The sequence below is a fragment of the Octodon degus genome, unplaced genomic scaffold, assembly GCF_000260255.1.
Source record: "Octodon degus isolate 3935 unplaced genomic scaffold, OctDeg1.0 scaffold00006, whole genome shotgun sequence".
Lineage (NCBI taxonomy): Eukaryota > Metazoa > Chordata > Mammalia > Rodentia > Octodontidae > Octodon > Octodon degus.
The window spans coordinates 23,738,871-23,746,352 of NW_004524582.1; the positions used below are offsets into that span (position 1 = coordinate 23,738,871).

The following is a 7,482-nucleotide window of genomic DNA, read 5'->3' on the forward strand; positions in this document are numbered from 1 at the left end:
CCTCTTCCTCTAGGAAACAGCCTTCAATTAATCGCAGCATTTTGAAGTCAGACTAAACGTTGTTAAAGAGTTATTGCTGTAGAGTATGCACTCAGCTTAGTCACACAGCTTCCCTGACTCTGAGTGTCCTCCTCTGTGCAACTGGTCTGTCTTAGGAGCTGCTGGGAAGACGAAATGCATGAGAAGGGACCCAGGGCCTGGCTTGAGAGATGCTGTGCTCATTGTCATCTGGCAAATCTGAGGACAAGTGCACTGAAAGGTATGGCTTTATTTCCAGATGGATAACAGATTAGAACTAGGAGCCTGGGGATATAGCTCAGCAGCACAGCACCTGCGTAAGTGTCAGATCCTGAGTTTGATTTCCAACACACACACATACACACACACACACACACACACACACACACACACACAGACAGAGTTAAAACCAGACAGGCAACATCACATATTTTGTGTTGAATTCTGACTCTGCATTAAGCCTATATTACTGCCCACACCTTTCAATGACATGTGCTGTGCTTTAGCTTAGACTTTCTCAGAGCCTCCATGTTTCAGTGAGGGGTAGGTAATTTCTCCCAAAGTTTTTTTTTTTAGATCTCACAACCACAGAAGTGAGGGGTGTAAACACTGAACTTAGGAGGACAATCATTTATTTGGTGTTGGCCATGGACCACAAGAGCGCTTGGCACATGCAAACTCATGCAGTCCTCCTCATGTCTGGCCCTCTGAGGCGGGACTGTTCTCTATTCCTGGTCTTTAGCAGTGGAACTGTGAGCCATAAAAGGTTAAATAAAAAAAATTTTAAAAAAGGTGGGGAGGGACTTAGCTCCAGAACTCTGATGCCCTTTTGCACAAATAGCACCATTTAAATGAGCCATTAATGTAGCCCCACTAAGGAATAATAAAACTGGGTCTCAAGCATTTTCCAAAGGCCTCAGAAAGTGTGCAGAACCATATCTTGTGCCTAAGACTTTCTGGCACTGACACTGTTCTCTTTAACACTATGGAAAAAGATTCCCTGGCTGTTGTCCCAGCTGGAATAGCGATGACCACTTTGAATCAGGTTGTCATCTCTGATCTTATGTCTTTTCTGATTGTGGCTTGTTTGCTCTAAGAGGGTTCCTCACCCTGCTGACTACGAAGCTGTCTGAGGGGGAGAAAGCCTGCAGGTGAGCACACAGATGTGTCTATTTCAGATTTATGAGATGCTAAATCAAGTTCCCAGAGAAACAGATTAATCACAAGAAGTTATTTTCCTTTTAATTAAAAATATTATCAGCAATGACTCTGGCCCTGCTGATTCCCAGAACAGACAATAAGGGTGAGCAGAGCAAGGGAGAAATATTAATTTTCCCCAACTAATTTCAAGATAATATCCCTGAGATGTGCCAACAGCTCATAAGTGTGTTTGTGTGTCAGGTCATTCTTTGCCTCTGGGCTCTGTCTGAGTTTCCTGCCTTTTTATTTTCACTTTGGAGGCATCCTCAAGGAGGGAGACATGCAAAGCACAAGACAAATGACACCACTAGACACAAGCGTCCTTCTTAGGCAGGACAGTCATCAGAGGACCTGGCTGAGAGGAAGTACTTTTCAGCTAAGAAATGAGAGACCACAGTTTTTAAATGAGTTTTGATATTCTGCTTTGACTTTAAGGAACCACAGCTTTTGTACTGAAGTATGTGCTCCTATAAATTCACATGTTGAAAACCTAAACACCCATCCCTCACAATGTGACTGCATCTGGATAAGGTCATTAATTTAAACTGAGACCACTAGGGTGACCCTAATCTACTATGACCAGTGTGCTTTGGAAGAAGAGGAGATTAAGACGCAGAAGAACAGAGGATGTGACCTTGGGAGGACACCAGGAAAAGACACCTATGTATAAGCCAAAGACAGAGATGTCTCTTAGGAGACATCGAGCTTGTGGAATCTTGATCCTGTACTCAGGAACTGAAAAGAAATAAATCTTTATTTTTATAACCACCCAGAGTGTGTATTATTTTTGGTCATGGCAGCCCTAGAAAACTAACACACATGAGAAGACCTGTTTTATTCCAAGTCCAAATAGATGCAAGATTAAGCCTTAAAGAATGGATCTTTACAGTCCTTTCTGATTATGGTTTTCTTGGCTGTGCTACTGGAGCAGTTGTGGAGCTTCTAGCATCTATTCTTGAACACCAGATCCTGAATGCAGATCTTGACAATTAGTTTGAATAAAGAACACTCCCCAAGTCTTCCTGCAGTCATGGGTGAAGCTTTGGGGAGGTGACTGAATCATGGGAGAAGTGCAGGTAACTGGATGTGTTATGGTTTGAGTCTAGCTGTCCCCCAAAAGCCTCATATGGTCATGGGGCAGGGACTTCAAGAGTTTGAGATTAACTCATGATCCACTAGGATTATGGGTTTTAGTACTTCTGGGATTATGGATGTGAGTACTACACCCAGCCTGGGGCATATAACCTGAATGCAATTTAAGGGAGACAGACTTCCTCTCTATAGCTATTTTTGTAGCTACTCCTCTATTTTGCTCTGTGCTCTCTGCCACCACCATGAAAGGTTCTTCTCTGCCATGTACCACTGTGCCTTGGAGCCAGCCAGGTATGGACTGAAACCTCCAGTAACCGTGTGCTAAATAAAACTTACCTTCCTTCATTTTGGGTGTTGGGTATTTTTCCCATCAATGAGAGAAGAGTAACTGAGACAGGATGGCACACTATGCCTGGTTGGAGGAAGCCCACGTAGCTCCATCCCTAGCTCTCCTCTTTATTCTCTGTTGCCATGCACGAGGAACTTTCCTTGCCTATATCTTGCTGCTGCACCCTGTGTGCCCTGGAGCCAGCTACCCGTAAACTGTATCCTTGATAAAAAAAAAAAAAAAGCAACCATTTCTTCCCTAATTTGTAGGTACCAGTACTGGACCTCTATTACAGGAAAGGAAGTTAGATATACCAGAAAGTGGGGCCATTGGTATGATTATTCCTGTCATGTGACTTAGAAATCTTTGGACTAATTTACAGGAGGAGTTCAGAAATGTAAAGAGATGGTGAGTAGAGTATCCTTATCATGAGGTAAAACAAATCTGATGGCAGATTCTGGCCACAGGTGAGAAAAATGTAGCTGGCAGAGATGAGGGTCAGAAGGTTTCAGTTCGAAACACTTCCACTGGCAATTGGAGTCCAGACCGTGTGTGCTATGCTCAAAGAAATTTTTCTCTACATTTTGTTCATGTCCTGATACTTTTCCAGGAACTAATATTAAGTGTAGTGGAGTATTCATCTGGTAGGAGAAATTTCAAGGCATCCTAATATTCATATTGTGGCATGGGTATTGTTGGGACTTCTAGGCAGATTTACACCGGGAATTCAAAGAAAAAGCTATAGCTGGGTGATTTTAGAAGCTTTGGATTTCCCAAGAAAGAAGGTTTCTGTATTATGTAGACTAAAGTTAGAGCAGAGGAGCACTTGGTTGTTAAAAAGTTTATCATTAAAAAGAAGCCAAATATTTTCACCTAAACAAAAGAAGAGATGCCTTGAGTATGTTTGAGTAATTAGAAAGACTTCACTCTTTGCAGGGTAGGATATACAAAAGTGAAAGATTTTACACTGACAAAAGAGCCCCAGGTCATCCTTCTCAAGATGGGCCACCTAGAGAATCTGGAATTCAATTCATAGTGGCCAACTGTCAGGCATTCAGAAGCCTCTTTAGCTATTACACAAGGGGGTCTGGCTACTGCTGGAACTGGAACAGACCTTGGAATTAGCTACATAGTGCCCCTTTACAAGGATGCAGAGTTTCAGTCTTGCTTTGGCCCCATTGCATTCTATCTTCTGTTCTTTCTTTTTTTAATGGAAATGTCTACCCCATACCACTGTATGAAAATAGTATTTAATTTTTTTTATTAAGGCTCACAGTAAGAGTTTGCCTTGGGTAAAGAGAAGACTTAGGACTTGGATAAGAATTTGGCAACTCTTAGAGATGGACTAGATGCATTTTGCATAAAGAGATATGCATGAATATTTTGGAGGTCCAAGGATGGAATGTTATAGTTTAGATCAAGAATGCCTCCCAAAGGCATTAATGCACTTGTAGATGGGGCTTTTTCAAGGTGATTTACTCATGAGAGCAACATAGTTAACTTGCTGTTAGGAGGAAAGCCTGCTCTGAGGTGCTGAGGCACACAGCCATGGCTTGGCATTGTACATCCCCAGGTCCTCCATTCACTCTCTGATTCCTGGCAGCTGTGATATGAGGTTTCCTTTGTTATGCTCCTCTGCCAAGATATTTCTGTGCTGGACCAGGTTCCTAAACCAAAACAAAACACAATTTCTATTCCTTTAAATTGTTGGCATCATATATTACATTACATGAACAAGAAAATAAGTAACAGCCATGTTTAACAGATCTTGCACCAAGACCATTTTAGTATAGAATCAATTACTCATTTCCTTTCATTTCCAGGAATGTTTAAAAATCCAAAGATCCCCAGGATTAATGCTAAAGTGCAGTTTTCCTTACCTTTACCATGGTACTTCCCTCTGCCCATCCCCTCTGGCTTTCTCGGTGCATACATTATAGTTCCTTGAATCACAGAGCCCAAAACACTTAACAGATGAATGCCATTAGCAGCCCAACATAATGTTTTTTTCTTTTTCACTATCTTTTGAAGCCTCACTTTGTACCTTCCCCCATTAAAATTTAAAGTTTATTTCCCAACGCCTTGAATCTGGACTTCTTCATGACTTGGTGTATTCAGTAAAATGCAAGAGAACTCATATTGTCCCAGTTCCAAGCTTATGCCTCAACAGCTTTGCGCAGCTTCTTTTGTTCTCTTGGACTTGTATTTCTACAAAGAAACCAAGCAAAGGTATTCTTTTGTTGAATAAGACATCACAAGAAGTGGTTCACATGATGCAGCCTGGGCTTTTCATGGATCAAAGAGACACTTGTGTGTTTTCTTGCCAATTTAAGTATTTTTATTGAAGACATTGCATTGTCACTTATGGTACAGTGCTTAAAGTGCAGTGCTGTGTTTCCCTGTGTACATTTTCCATTATTCAAGTATTGAGAATACCCAGTACTTTACTGTAGCAGCTCAACTTTAATAACTGCCACAGAATTTGCCACAAATTTAGGTCCTTCAATATTATTGGTTGTGGAAGAATGTTATTATCTATACTTTGAGTAGGCTTAATCAACCTCTTCAATGATGGGCCCAGAGGAAGCAACACCACAGGGAAGAGCTCCTCCACCAGGGAAGCCCCCAGGTGTTCCTCCAGGCATGCCACCTGCACTCTGGTACAACTTCATGGTAATGGGATTGCAGAGTTTCTCCACCTCCTTCTGCTGATGCTCAAATTGTTCTTTCTCTGCAGTCTGATTCTTATCCAGCCTATTGATGATTTCATTACACTTGTCAAGAACCTTCTGTTTATCTTGATCATTAATCTTGCCCTGAAGTTTCTCATCTTCAACAGCTGCTTTCATATTGAAAGCATAGGGCTACAATGAATTCTTGGAGGAATCTTTGTCCCTTTGCTTCTCATCTTCAGCTTTGAACTTCTCTGCTTCCTGGATCATATGCTCAATGTCCTCTTTGTTCAAACAGCCCTTATCATTAGTGATGGTAATCTTGTTCCCTTTTCCTGTACTTTTAATGACTGCAGAAATATTGAGGTTGCCATTGGCATCAATATCAAAAGTTACTTCAATCTGAGGAATGCCATGGGGTGCAAAAGATATGCCTGTGGGCTCAAACTAGCAACGATTCCACTTAGGAATCTTTTCCACCTAAGTGGGTGTCTCCAACAGTAGATTTCACTTCAAAGATTCCATCTTCAATAGTGAGGATTGATACATTGTAATTGTTAGTCCTGGCACACTTATATTCATATACCTGAATGAGCATGCAAGGCTGGTTGTCAGAGTAGATAGTGAAGGTTTGGGTGTGCTTGGTAGGGATGGTGCTATTATGCCTGATGAGGACTCTCATGATGCCACCAGCAGTTTCAATACCAGGAGAAAGAGGAGTGTCATCCAACAGCAACAAATCTTGGACATTTTCAGATTTGTCTTAAAATGGCTGCCTGAGCAGCTGCACTGTAAGCAACAACTTCATCAGGGTTGATGCTCATATTCTTTCCCATTGAAGAAGTCCTGCAGAAGCTTCTGAGTCTTGAGGATATAGGTAGAAACATGCACCAGGACAATGTCATAGATCTGAGACTTGTCCAACTTAGCATCTTGAAAAGCCTTCTTCACAGGGTCCAGAGTGCCACAGAACAGATCAGCATTCATCTCTTCAAATCGAGCATGAATAATGAAGGTGTAGAAGTCGATTCCTTCATAAAGGAAATCGATTTCAGTACTGGCTTGGGTGCTGGAAGACAGGTTTATCTTAGTTCACTCACATGCAGTACAAAGACGGTGGACAGCTCTTTTGTTCTTACTGATGTCCTTCTTGCACTTGTGCTTGAATTCAGCAATAAAAGAATTGACCATTCGGTTGTCAAAATCTTCTCCACCTAAGTGGGTGTCTCCAGCTGTAGATTGCACTTCAAAGATTCCATCTTCAATAGTGAGGATTGACACATCAAAAGTGCCACCTCCTAAAGAAAAAATCAGCACAATTCTTTCAGCTCCAACCTTTTTGCCTAAGCCATAAGCAATAGCAGCAGCTGTTGGTTTGTTGATAATTCTAAGTACATTAAGACCAGCAATAGTTCCAGCATCTTTAGTTGCTTGATGTTGACAGTCATTCAAGTCAGTTGGCACAGTGATCACAGCATTGGTAACAGTCTTCCCTACAAAACTTTTGCAATCTCTTTCATCTTTGTCAGCACCACAGAAGACACCTCCTCTAGGTAGAAGCTCATTGTCTCTCCTTTGTATTCTACTTGAAACTTGGGCCTGCCTGCATCATTCACCACCATGAAAGGCTAGTGCTTCATATCAGACTGGAAAACAGCATTATCAAATCTACCTCCAATCAGATGCTTAGCATCAAAACTGTGTTGGTGGGGTTCATAAGCACTTGATTTTTTGCATCATCTCCAGTAAGTCATTTGGTATCAGTGAAAGTGACATAGCTTAGAGTGGTTCAATTTCCCTAATAGTTGGCAATTATCTCCACTTTTCCATGCTGGAAGACACCCAAACAGGAGTAGGTGGTCCCAAGATCAATATCAACTGCAGGTCACTTCAACATGTTTGCTGGCCTATATGCCCAGTTGTGCTAGTGAAGACAGCACACAAAAACTCCTCACCTATATGTGTGCAATGAGAACAGTTGTTATTTTTAATCCACCAATTTTGGTGTGTTTTATTACACAGCAAAAGCTGTCCAATACATTATTTCCCTTTGCTCTTTTGCTAGAATATCAGTACTTTGTAAATAGGAGATATGGCTTGATCTCTTGTGTAACGCATATAGTATATATAGTGTGTGGAGAAATTTTATCTGATGAATAGCAAAACTGTTCT

General features: G+C 41.4%; 1 pseudogene; it reads right to left on the reverse strand.

The window, feature by feature from the left end:
* Positions 1-5,190: 5,190 nt before the first annotated feature.
* On the reverse strand, positions 5,191-7,207 carry LOC101572979 (annotated as a pseudogene).
* Positions 7,208-7,482: the final 275 nt, after the last annotated feature.